This window comes from Protopterus annectens, chromosome 8.part0, assembly GCF_019279795.1.
Source record: "Protopterus annectens isolate FY-2018-M chromosome 8.part0, PAN1.0, whole genome shotgun sequence".
NCBI classification, from domain to species: domain Eukaryota; kingdom Metazoa; phylum Chordata; order Ceratodontiformes; family Protopteridae; genus Protopterus; species Protopterus annectens.
The window spans coordinates 633,502,272-633,516,987 of record NC_056741.1 but is presented as its reverse complement, the minus strand read 5'-3'; positions in this window follow the sequence as shown (position 1 = coordinate 633,516,987).

The window sequence follows — 14,716 nt, the reverse complement described above, 5'->3', positions numbered from 1 at the left end:
TTAGTTGTGGTGCCTGGATACACACAGAGGTCTCAGCAGTACTGCTGCCTTTATACTTTAGTTGTAGAGCCTGGATACACACAGAGGTCTCAGCAGTACTGCTGCCTTCATACTTTAGTTGTATAGCCCAGATACACACAGATGTCTCAGCAGTACTGCTCCCTTCATACTTTAGTTGTGGTGTCTGGATACACACAGAGGTCTCAGCAGTACTGCTGACTTCATACTTTAGTTGTAGTGCCTGGATACACACAGAGGTCTCAGCAGTACTGCTGACTTCATACTTTAGTTGTGGTGCCTGGATACACACAGAGGTCTCAGCAGTACTGCTGACTTCATACTTTAGTTGTAGTGCCTGGATACACACAGAGGTCTCAGCAGTACTGCTCCCTTCATACTTTAGTTGTGGTGCCTGGATACACACAGAGGTCTCAGCAGTACTGCTGACTTCATACTTTAGTTGTAGTGCCTGGATACACACAGAGGTCTCAGCAGTACTGATGACTTCATCCTTTATTTGTAGTGCCTGGATACACACAGAGGTCTCAGCAGTACTGCTGCCTTCATGCTTTATTTATATAGCCCAGATACACACAGAGATCTCAGCAATACTGCTGCCTTCATACTTTAGTTATAGTGCCTGGATACACACAGGTCTCAGTAGTACCACTGCCTTCATACTTTAGTTGTAGTACCTGGATACACACAGCAGTACTGCTGCCTTTATACTTTAGTTGTAGTGCCTGGATACACACAGAGGTCTCAGCAGTACTACTGCCTTCGTACTTTACTTGTAGTGCCCGGATACACACAGATGTCTCAGCAGTACTACTGCCTTCGTACTTTACTTGTAGTGCCTGGATACACACAGAAGTCTCAGCAGTACCACTGCCTTCGTACTTTACTTGTAGTGCCTGGATACACACAGAGGTCTCAGCGGTACTGCTGCCTTCATACTTTAGTTGTAGAGCCTGGATACACACAGATGTCCCAGCAGTACTACTGCCTTCGTACTTTACTTGTAGTTCCTGGATACCACTGCCTTCGTACTTTACTTGTAGTTCCTGGATACACACAAAGCTCTCAGCAGTACTGCTGCCTTCATACTGCAATGCCTGGATAAGTAAGTTAAGGATCTTCAATCAGTCATCCTGCTCAGTGCCTCCGCTTTAAACATTCTCCAAATACCAGCTCTTTTACCATTGTCATTTTTGGTACATTATACATACATAGATTCAGTTATCAGCTCGTTTGCAGGGCTCAGGGTTAAAATGATACCAACCCATATTTGTTATTTGAACCCAACCTGTCTGAAGTAATCAAAATGCTTAATCCATGCCTGCAACATGCTAACTGAAACAAAATAGTAACAAAACTGATGTAATGATGACTGCCTGACTGGCATATTGTGATGTCATCTATGAAAACAGTACAAGCTGCAAGAAGTGAACAGTGTTTTGGCTTGGATACTCTATGATATTAGTGTTTGCTAATGAATAGTCTGATAAAGTCATTCAGAATGAGTAGTGTTCCCTGTTGGTAACCATTTGAAATGTCTGGACCTGTCAGACCAAGTCCCAAAATGCAGAGACTGACCAGCCAAAAAAACAGGCTTGCATTTATTAAGTCCAAGATGGCCATTTCTCAGAATGTTTCCTTTTCTCTGAATTAAGATGATCTCAGAGATAGTATATATAAGACGGGGGGAGGGTTAAAGGAAAAGAGAGATGCTCAAGATTCTCTCTTCTCCATTTCTGATCTTTTTTTTTGTCATGTTGAAGCACGTGCATCTGAACTAGGGTGGTTTGTTACTCAACCTTTGAAACCACAGAGTGCAAGTATGTCTTATCATGGATATAATAATTAGTAATTATTCACATAAGGAGAGGAAGAAACAAAGCTTTAAGATGAATGATCTTAGAACACACCCACACAGAAACACACAAACAAACAGAGACTACGGAGTCTCATTATCCATACCCTGAAGGAAATGAGATCTAGAATGTGACAAAGCTCTTCAGCTATGTCAAAGGAATAAAATACCAATTAGGAGAGCAGTGTCCTTCAAATCATGGGACAGGGTCTGCAACAGGAGAGCAGTGTCCTTCAAATCATGGGACAGGGTCTGCAACAGGAGAGCAGTGTCCTTCAAATCATGGGACAGGGTCTGCAACAGGAGAGCAGTGTCCTTCAAATCATGGGACAGGGTCTGCAACAGGAGAGCAGTGTCCTTCAAATCATGGGACAGGGTCTGCAACAGGAGAGCAGTGTCCTTCAAATCATGGGACAGGGTCTGCAACAGGAGAGCAGTGTCCTTCAAATCATGGGACAGGGTCTGCAACAGGAGAGCAGTGTCCTTCAAATCATGGGACAGGGTCTGCAACAGTACAGGCAAAGGGTAAGATGTAATTTAAGAAATTGTTTATGGCATAGACTTTAAATGTGGCTGATGGGACAAAATGTTAGCGTGTATCAAGAAGACATAGAATAATGTAGGCAAACCATTGCAAAAGCAGTAAGATTAAGAATATGCTAGAAATTATCATTTTTCTTATTTCATCATTTAACTGGGTAAGTCAACTGGCCTTCCTTGGACCATTTTCAGCCATAACCTGGACTGAGTTTTGTTGAGTTCAAGATCATCTAACCCAATCCTTCAGAAATGGACTCCGCAAAATTTATGGATGAGCTTTACCATGAGTCCTGAAATAACCAGACCAGCTCTCCTTGTTTCTAGCTGCTGATGAGCTGGTTTTGATTGACAATCTGGCACCCTACTCACTAAATCCCCCTACACACACACACACACACACACACACACACACACACACACACACACACACACACACACACACACACACACACATAAAAATAGATTTATAGATATATATATAGATACAGATATTAATATAAATATAGATTAGATATAGATATAGATACAGATAAAGATATAAATATACCTATACCTATACTATATAATTTTAGATATATCTATATCTATATAGATAGATATAGTTATCGATATAGATATATTTATATATAGTTGCACTATATTTTGGCTAACACTTTAATGGAATGTTGACCAAAACTTATTGAAACATAATCCATTAAACCCAAAGGAACAATGAAACATGCACCTGTCCCCCTGCAGGACTCACATTAAAGCCCGTGCCAAAGTTTTGATAGATTGTCATTTTGGTCAAGATTCTGTTAGATGGCCAAATAATCATACATATAGTTTCATACATACATATATATATATATATATATATATATATATATATATATATATATATATATATATATATATATATATATATATATATATATATATATATATATATATCAGATTATTGAAGTCCAAAACTTCAAAGTTCATATGACTGAGACCATATGATTAAAGTTTCAAAACTTCGAACATTAAAAAAATAAATAAATTAAAAATTGTATTTTTAATGTTTTTGCAGGGGAGGCAATTCCCCCTGCACCCCCACACCCCCTGCTAATACACTAACTCTGAGATCGCACTACACACTGTACCACAATCTCCATTCAAAATGTTAGACGTTTCAAAACTTCGAGCATATTATCCTGACCATATGACTTTCAAAGTTTTGAAAGTCTGATAATCTGATAGGGACCCATATCATATATATAATCATATATATACATATATATATATAGAGAGAGAGAGAGAGAGAGAGAGAGAGAGAGAGAGAGAGAGAGAGAGAGAGAGATAATGAGAGACAGTTTAGTACAGGCAATCACCCAGCAGATTTCTGGGAGAAAACCTCAGTATCCAAAGAAAAGCCTCTCAAGAGATGGAGAACTTGCAAAACTTCATGCAGGCAGTAACAAGATTTGTGGCAGAGATGTTATTAATGAGCCACAGTGTCACCCCAAATTTTATAGGATTCATGGATTCCACAGCAAGTTTGCTGTGTCACACTGGATAGACCTGTTAGCATTTGTTTGCCATGATTTTTTTTCTGGTTCTGTGTTTCATTACACTGTTGAAAAGAAATGCTATAGCCCATTTTCCTTTTGGTACACAGCTTTATAGGGAGTTTCCAATAAAATGATTTGTTTCAATTAAACAACACTTCATTATTTAGTTTACTGTAGAAATTAGATATTTCTATATGTCAAAATGTTAAAATCATAATATATTTTAACCTAGAACAGTGGGATGTAGCAGTAACTGTGACCTAGGCAACTGGGGTTCTTTTAGTAGCGCAGACACTGGAGTAGCCAGGCAGTGAAGGGGAGGAGTTAAGGACATGGCTCTGCTCACCTCTATTGGGAAGAGGGTTACACATACCTGAGTCACACTGGGTAGGGACAATTTCCCTGGTGGAGACTAGGGATGCCATATCCTGTACCTTGGTGGAAGGAGCAGAGTTACATGAAGGTAATTCCCTTTGTAGAAGTGAGGGAGTATCCTTCACAGGCACCCATTGCATTCCTCCCCCCACCGAGCTTACACCAAGTGCATGCATGGAGGTTATACTAAGTTCATGCAGGGAGGTTAGACCAAGTGCTTGCAGGAAGCTTACACCTAGTGCATGCATGGAGGTTATACTAAGTTCATGCAGGGAGGTTAGACCAAGTGCTTGCAGGAAGCTTACACCTAGTGCATGAAGGGAGGTTATACCAAGTGCATGCAGGGAGGTTATACCAAGTGCTTGCAAGGAGCTTACACCAAGTGCATGCAGGGAGCTTACAGGAAGTGCATTCAGGGAGGTTAGGGTCACAAAGATAAACACAGTGCACCACACTGATGGCTGTCTTAGTGATGGTCCCTACCAGTCAACTCACACCTTGGTGATGGAGAATGAATGGACTGATTGTCCAGTAGGGAGATTACGACCAATAGAGAGTGAAGCAAAGTGAATAAAAATTATAACAAATTCTAGAAGTTAAAGGGTGTCATAAAAACATTTGAATTTTAAGAAAGTAAAGGTTGGGAAGATTAACATAAGTATCACTGGCTAATCATACTTGTTTTATATGACATGCTATGATTTCTTATCTATGTTATTTTTCAGTTTTGAATGCTAAACTGATCAGTTTTGCATTTCAAAGCAAATAAATTCTTCCAACTTAATTCTGGAAGTTTCTACAATATCTTTTGGAGTCAAATGCCAAAATGCCATCACACATGACTTAACAAATCCCCGAGTTAATCAAAAAAGTAAGGGATAACTCATTTAAAAAGTCACCAGTAATGTAATGCAGGATTCAAATATGTATTTCAATTTTTAAAGTTTTTCTTAAAAAGAATATGCTCCCATTTGTAGCTAAATTCAACCAGAAAAAACACGATGTCAGTCATTCTACTGACTTTGGATAATCAGAGGACTACAACAATGTCATTCATAGGGCCCAACCCCGTGTCACAGAAGAATGAGGCTCTGACTATGACCCAGATGACCCATGTTTGATTATTAGCACTAATACTGGAGAGGATGGACTAACAAAGATGGGTGCAAGTGGTTGTTGCTGGCTTGCCTATCCTGTGTGTCTGTGACTCAATGCTTGGGTGACAGCTACCACGGGCTCTGGTGTTATACTCATGGAGAACAGACCTGCAGAGCACATACTACCCAGGGGTACAGAGCAGGAAGCTGTGGGGAAAGATGGAAGTGCAGGCACATGTGCTTCCTTATGATAAGCAGCATTTGTGGAGCTCTAGAGAGTATACCTCTCAACTGTCCAGATTTTTGCTTCAAAATGTTTGGTCAGTCCCTTATACAATTTGTGGTTTTCTGGCAAATCACTGAGAATCTAAGTCATTAAATAGTGATATATATTTCAGTTGCAGACTTCATATCCTTTAGAAAATGCATGCTAACATAAAGCCTGTTATTCTAGCAATGTTTTAAATTTAAAAGAGCAATATTTAAAATCTGTCCTTATTTTTAGGCCACCTCCCCATTATTTTAGGCTTTGCCCAGATTTCGTGTGTTAAGAGGTTGATAGGTATGCTAAAGATGTGTTATTATCTGATGTGGGATTAGGAGCTCCATGGGGTTTAGAAGAGAAACCCCTGGGTCTGACAGAGTGGCCCTTTCCTACTTGACTCTCACCTCTGGGGAAGAAATGGGATGATGAGGACTTACAGGCAGAGAACGAATGGGTCATAGATGTCTTGCCCTAATGGGAGAGACCCAGGGGATGGGGCAGGATAGTTTGGTTCATGTCAGTATAGGGATGGTCTATAACCACCTGACTAGAAGGACAGTTCAACTCAAAGTCCAACACAATTACACCAGTTTTCAAAATGTGCCTGCTGTACAGAACATTCATTTTGATTTGGAGACTTAGTGTGTAATAATGTTTACTTTCAACTCTAAGTTTAACTTTACAAATTAAAATATATTGCTCTGTAACTGATAAGCTACTGAAGTTAAACATATTTTATAATTCATTAACAAGTCAGTAGTAAAGCAGATACACAACCAATCATGTGAAGACTCGGAATGCAATTGAGGAAGTTTATAACATTTCTGTGCTTTCACAGCAAAAACTAGAACTGTCTTCTTTAACGGTCTTGACCAGAACCTCCCCCCACCACACATCCTAGGGGATAATCCATGCTCATTGTCAATAGATGCAATGAATTCAGAGTAATGTCCCACATGCCCACATGCTGTACCGCAACAGTCTCCACATAATTGGTTTTCTACCAGCTTTATGATTCAGGCAGGCTGTATCATCTGCAGTTTGCTGACAGTTTGTTCACATTTGCTAATTATTCCTAGTGTATTTATCAGAGCTAATGTAAACTGCTCTCTAAGCAGCTGTGTGTGTCACCAAACAGGATGTTTCAGCTCTTACCCTATCCTGTATATGCTATACAGTCAGGTTTTATACTCTTCTTTTATTTATTGCTATCCTGCTGGTAAAATATATCTACACACCCTTAACAGCTGTTTCAGTAACACTTTATTGCCCTCTTGTGACCAGCACGTAAACACCTCTACAAAAAATGCTTTGATATGATCTTTTATAGAAGTAACTAACAGGATTTTTCATTTATAAACCTCTCTCTCTCTCTCTCTCTCTATATATATATATATATATATATATATCTGTCTGTCTTTCCCCTAACTCTGACATACATCTTATTCCTGTGTTCCAGTCCAGCTTCAGCCAGCAGAGATGGGTATTAATTATAAAAATAACAGTAACATTCTGTAATTTCTTTTAGTTAAACAGTATCTCCTTATGAAATAACTGGAAAATAGAAACTATGTTATATTGCCCCCTGCTGGTCAACCTGTTCAGTGGCTAACTTGGTATTTGGTATATCCTAATTTTAAAATAGTTGTATCATCTAAAACACTGTCCTTGTTGCTGCAGGCAGAAAATGTTTTAGTCTAATAAAACTACTTTCTAATCCTCTTCATGAGGAAAATATTTTACTGATTCCAAGCAAAATGAATATACATTTTCCTCTTCCCATACATTGTCTTTAAATGTATTGATATTCCTTCTCTATATGTGCAGTTCTTTGTTTTGCAGAAAAAAATGTAAAGAAACTACAGTATCAACAGTGCTCAGCTCACCCAAATCTCTTATTTCTCAGGGCAGTGGATATGATGCCTTACTGCGTTTTTCTGGCTGGTAACAAAGCCACTTACTTATGCACAGATTTTCATACTGCATTTATTAAATTTGCAGTACATATCCAGGCTCTGTAGGTGGCAGTCTAACCCTGAAATGATGTAATGATTTGGTTCTGCAGTGTGAAACAGAGAAGCAGATGCCTTGGAGCAGGACTCAACATAAATTAGTATTTTTACAGATTAAATGCGAACCATTTGCTTTGTCTTCTCTTCTCTTATTTCATTACAGGTTATGCTTAGCTAATTTAATATTCATGTTAACAAAGAACTTGTCTTTTGTTCAGTGTTCAGTTCAGTTCCTTTTAATTAACAAGTAATGATTAAGTTGAATTGTATACTATCTATTTGACATCTTAATAAACTGATTTAATTCTGTATGTGGTTCAGTTCAGGAGTACCATATTCCAAAAGCCAGCTAATTGTAACTTATTAATTCAGCATTACAAATCTCACAAGATATTTGAAAGTAAATATGTATGCCAATTTCATGTCTGGGTGTGGAACACTTTCTTAAACATAAAACACGCAACTCCTTTCAAATGCAGCATTGTCATTAATACCTATATTACCACTTAAATATCTGATGATCTGCAGTACCAATAATATTTTGTTTTCCTAAATGCAATCAGTAATTTATGTACTTATTTTGTTACTGAGCATATCATTCCAAAGACATGCACCTAGTCGGACTTTCCCGGTCAACAAATGATAAATAAAATAAAAAATAAATTATTACAGGAGCGTATTATTGCCCACCTGTCTTCACGATCTCACACATAGAAGGCAGTGCACTCCAGTGGGCAGAACATGGGCTGGAACAAAGAGATTCCACCTCTTTAACAGATAAATAATCAGAAGGTGTTCATAATGAAGTCTGTTAAACTCTCAGTAATTTCTTTATTCAGATGTGCAAATGGCTAATAATATCACACTGCATCTCAAAAGGGCATTCTAATTCATTAAAAACAAATATGCTTAGAACATGGAAGTTTTGGAGTGGCTTTGTGATGTAAAGGGAGTGAAGAACCTAAAATGCTGGTAACTACAAAAATAGTGTAACAATCGGGGGGGGGGGTGAACTGGGAACAAGAGCAATGTGGATGAGAAAAACTGAGTTAATAAAGACAATAAGTGGAGGGTAACAACATTGAAAGGAGGGAGGGATTGGTACAGAGAAAAGGGTACAGAGGGAAAAAGGTTAGCTGTATAGGTTCAGTGTGCTTAAAAGTAAAGAGTCTAGATGGTGAGTGGTAGATAGAGACTGGAGGAGGTATAGAGGTGAAAATATGGGGAGAAGCAAATGGTGACTACACAGCAAGGGATGTGTGAGGAAATGGGAAAGGAGTGCATAGTATGTATAGAAGGACAATAGATGAGAAATCTAATCTCAATGGACATTATTACTAGTAAGATCCAATGGGAGGCAGAAAGTAAAGAATTTAGGAAGGGGTGATGCCTGGCCTGACCCAGAATAAGTGAGGGTAATCTTCAGATTGTTTGAAAACATGGATCCTGACAGCAGATAAGGACTGCAAATCCCATCTAGTGTGTCCAGTATTTATTTGGCATGCTGTAGGCCCTAAGTCTCCATACATACATTCATGTATGCATCCTTCTGAGCATTTACTAAAGCCATTACCTTACTGAGAAACACAATCACAGGTTCAAAGGTGTTTACTAGGCTAACAACCACAAGAGCCGTTTTAAGACTAGTCATGCAGCCCAAATTTCTGACAAGTTCTGGTACCCTTGATAAGTGTAAGCACAGGCTTGGGAGATTAAACTTTTAAAAGCAGGGGCCTGGGAGATGAACCATTTCCAGGTTTCCTATGTCCATTAGAGACATAGGTGCCAAGCCAGTGATGAAGTTTCTGTTCCCCATCCAATTGTCCAAGTTATACTTGAATTGGGTTAGGGAGGAACTCTGCTTCACATGGATGAGGAGTCTGTCCAGAGACAGGGTAGTCTCTGGGATAAATACCTGTCTCTCCACCAGGTCCTGTTTATATCACAGGCAAGGCTTACATCTTTAGAATGGATAATTCTGGTGCTGTTTGTTTTGCTGATATGCAGAAGGCCCATCAGAGTCGAGTCTGACAATGCCCTGTATACCAGGAATAGAGCTCCCCTCAACAGCCTGTAGTTGACAGAATACAGAGGATAGGGCCTTGAAGTGGTCTGCATAGGACATTTTTCTTACACCCTTTTAGTGAGGAAGCTCTGTGGTGGTTCCATTTGCTGGATATGCCTGGTTATGTATATACCAAAGGGGGCATTGTACTCAAAGATAGGTCTGATGAATGCCGAATACAGTAGAACAATGACTTTCTTGGACCTAGATGCCATACCTTTGTTTATAAGTTGCACAACATAGAATGATTTCCTCACTACTGTAGACACGTGATGGTCGAAGGCTAGATTACTGTCTATGTGTGTCCTTAAGTCCTTGACTACTGGGTCAGCTCTAGGGAGTGTGTTGTCAATATGATAGTTAACAGTGGTGGATGACTTTCCGAAGGATACTATTATGCATTTCTTGGCATTTAGTTTTAGTCCATGGCTCTGACACCAGTTGTTTGTCTGTGTCAGCCCTTCATGAAGAACATTTGTGTCAGTGTGGGATTCAATGACAGCTCTTAATTTGCAATCATCTGAAAGTTTAGTCAGCCAGAGAGACCACTGACATTGGCCTTGACTTCAGAGAAGCAAATGCGAAAAAGGAGTAGTCCAAGGACTGATCCCTGAGGGTCTCCACTTGTGACTGGCCTCTATCTAGAGGTGGACTCCCCAATTTTAACTTTCTGGATCCTGTCTGTGAGCCATTTGGCTATCCACTGGGTGACATACGGGTTTGTACCTAACCTCTTGAGTTTGTCAACAATGCTCAAGTATAGTATTATGTGAAATGCCCTGGCCAGATCAACGTAGGCAGCTTGAACCATTTTGCCCTCATAGATCGCTCAGTGACCTTCTCAAAGAAGTCCACCAGGCTGAGTAGGCATGACCTGCCCTTGATGAAACCAAACTGGATTGGATCCAATGTCTGGAGGATTACTATATTATTATTATATCATTACTGATCATTTCCATGATAATTCTTTCCATGGCTTTGCATATAAGACTAGTGAGACTTGTGCGTCTGTAGTTTCCAGGGTTTGTAGATGGCCCACCTTTGATGGATGATTGTTGTTGTTCTCCATTCATGAGGCTTGAAGCCTGTTTGGAAGCTACAGTTAAATAGCAATTCCAGATGGTCTAATAGGTCATGTTTCATGCTATTTAGAAGGCATCCTGGGACATTGTCTGGGCCCATTGATGCAGTGTTTTTGGCATTAGAGAGAGCATTAAAGACCTGTTCCCTAGTGATAGCAGGGGGAGTTATATTTGATGGAATTTCCTGAGGGAAGGTTGAGGGGGGAGAGAGGGGTAAAGTTAGAGTTGAATTTTTCAGCCAGTAGGCTTGCTATATCTTCTGGCTCAGTATATGTTGCTCCATTTACAATGAGCTCTGCACACAATTGAGTATTGCCTTTGAGGTTGTGGACATAGGTTGTTCTCATGGTTTACTGGGGCTTCAAATTTTGCCAGGTTATCACTTAATAGCAGGAAGTTGACCTTAGAGAAGTTCCTGAATATTCCAGGGTTATGTAGGTGTCCGGGTTTTATTTTTACTTTAAAGGAGACCATTTTGTGGTCTGACCTTACCAGAAAAGATATTACACTAGGGGGTGTGCAGCGCTGTCCCATATTAGTTAGGACCAGATCCAGTATGTTTGCACCACTGGTTGATGTATTGACAATCTGGTCTAGGGAGTTTGTGTTTACAAAATCCAGGAATCTCTGTGCCTGTACATTTGGTGTCATATAGAATTCCCAATTAATAGTAGGGTGATTAAAGTTGCCCATGAATATGGTATTGGGTTGGATGGTGAGCATTTCCAATACATTTAAATACATGGTATGGGTTTTCTGGTTCATACAGGGGGACCTATAGCTTGTAAGGAAATGGTACTGGATTTTGCCTATGGTAATTTGAACATGGAGTGCATTGTCCTGTTTGACTAGCCTTGAGGTATATTTATTTTATGATGTAAATCGAGACACCTCCACCTTTAGTCCTTGTCTGTCTAGTAACTAGTCTAAATGTGTGGAAGGCATTATAGCCGGTGTGCTCTCTGCGACTTTAAATCATGTCTCCATCACCACACAGATGTCAGCATTCTCTAGGGTGAGGAGAGTTTCTAGGTAGTGGAGTTTTTTGCTTAGACTCCTAGCATTGAGTAGTAATATCTTTAGAGTTTCTTGGTTTTGATTTGCTATAGTGGAAGTACTTTCAGTTCTGTATTGCCTAAAAAAGGCATTATGGGGGAAGAAAATGTTTTATCTAATATTCAAAAGCTTAGAGGCGAGAGGTGCAGATCATCCCTGGCAAAGCAGCATGGCCTGTTGACCATCTCCTTCCATGCTGACAAATATTGCTCCCCCTTAGAATGGCAGCAGACACTAAGCCAATTATTAAAGTCATTCATCTTTTGTTTGTATTGTGGCACCATTCTTGGAGAAGGTAAAATGCTGCTCAATACTAGGCTCATAATAACCTGGGACACATATTCCAAGAGCTCCATGATGTCTGTCTTAATATAGTCTAGGGAGGTATGTCTCAAGTAATTGGCACCCACATGGAGAATGACTGAGTCATACTGGTACTTGTGGTCCAATGATCTGAGTGTGTGCATAATGTGGCAGATCCTAGCCACTGATAAGCCAGTGACAGTGACTTTTTCCTTACTCAGCCTGGTGAGAAGGACATCAGTGTGTCTCATGATGGAGTCTCCAGTGACCAGAATGTTGAACTGTGCGGTGGCTTGTCTTACAGGCTTAGAAGTAGAGGCTCCATGAAATGTGACTGTATGTGTTGATGTGGGTGTTGTTTTCAAAGAGTACATTCGAGGCTGATGAAGGTATTTGTTATGGGCACTTCGTCTTGGACATTTTTGGAGCTTAGGAAGGTTACATTTAAGTGCCTCAGCATATGTGGGTCTATATGTCTGCTTTGAATTGTGTGTGATGGGTGCAGCGTGTGTGGTAATGACAACCTTATTAACATTAGAAGTACTTTTATGTGAGAACTTTGCCTGCAGTGACATTGTGTCAATGCATCTCTCACATACCATATCAGCTTGAGAATTAACTGGTTGTCAATAAACATGAGAGAATTTCTGCACTGCCTCAGGATGCCCATATACACCAATCTGGTAACAGAGATGGTGGGCAAGTTCATATCTATGCAACAGACCCTTTTTATTGATTAGATAGAGTGAGAATATAAAGCAATGTCAGGAGTATCTGGCTTGCAACTTTGGAGATAGAGCTTGTCACTGCAAATTAGTTGTCCTGTGTGCAACTAGGTATTGGTGAAATTTTAATCATGCTTTTACAGGAAAAATGTCACTCATATCAAGCTGAATAGGGCATATCAGTTTTCCCCTTTATATCTGTCCCATGTGTTCTTAACTCATTCGCTGTTTTTGATTCAACATTTTTAAGAATTTGCCCAAATCATATATTACTCTGAACTGCCTATGTTAGACCCCGAGATTGTGCCCTCTTGTTCTCAGATATTTCTTATCTCTCATTTTTCAAAAAAATGTTACCCAAGTGGACTCTATTGACTTCTTGATGTATTTGACATTTTGTATATCGCCCTGTCTACACTACCTTTTCTTAACACTGTTCCATATTAAAAGCTATTCATCCTCCCTTTCTGTTACTTCCTGCACATCTTGGTATTCAGTCAGCTGTCTTTACGTTCTCATACATGTAATACTATTACCCCTGTGTACATGGGAAACAATGTTTGTGCTAAAAAATAATTTATTTAAATTTTGTAAATTTTATAGTCGCTTCCTTGACGACATCCTGATATTTTGGAATGGTCCCTAGGAATCTTTGGATAGTTTCTTTGAATTTTTGAACAACAGTACAACTTTTTTGTCTTTCACCATGGAATCTACCAAGGATACAATACACTTTTTAGATATCAAAATTACTAAGGACCAGGTTAGAAAAGGGTTTAATTCAACTATATACAGAAAACCTACCTTTTCTAATACCTTGCTACATTTTGAAAGTTGTCACCCCCCACACCAGAAAAAATCACTTGTTAAGGGCCAAGGGGTGAGTGTAGCAAGAATGGTCAGTGACTTTAAACAATTTATTGATGAAATGGATACTCTCAAATTAATGTTGATCAGGAGGGGTTACCCTGAGGTTTTTATTGACCCTATTTTGCAGGAAGTTATCAACAAAATAACTGATGGGTATTTTGTTCCCTTACTGGGCATTAATGTGTCAAACACCACCACCACACACACTTTTGATGGTGGATTTGGTAACCTTAACATTGGGGTCACTGATAAAGGTTTCAACAGGGCTTTGATTTTGACATTCAGTCCTGTTTTTAGTGAAATAAAAGATATCATTAATAACAACTGGTGCATACTAACTGACATGAAGGAAAGTAAAGTTGAATTGGGATATAGGCTATTGGTAATCAATGAAAGAAGTTCAAACATCAAAAACATGTTGGAAAGGAATGCACAGAAAAGTGGGGGTGGTTGTATGAGAAAATGTGGACACTGCCCCCAATGTTGCCATATTCTTGAAACAAATGTTGTGCATATTGAAGGGTATGGTAATGTAAAACTTACACAAAGGATGAATTGCATGACAAAGTGTTTGGTATATATCGCTATTTGCCAACATTGTAGTATGTTTTACATTGGAAAAACAAAAAATGCATTTAATAAACGGATTTACCAACATACCTACGATATACGTAAGGTCAATTTGTCTAATGCCCTAGCTAGACATGTCTTTGAGCATAGTGGCCACTGTTTCAGATTTTCAGGTTTGGAGCAAGTTATTGATAAAGATATGAGGGGTGGGCCCAAAGACATATGGTTGGAATATAGGGAGTTGGTTTGGCAACTCCGTGTTAATGCTACTAGTCCTCCAGGTCTTAATGAGACCTTGTCTATTACTAGTTACTTAAAATTAAAATCAGAATTTCATATTTAACAAAG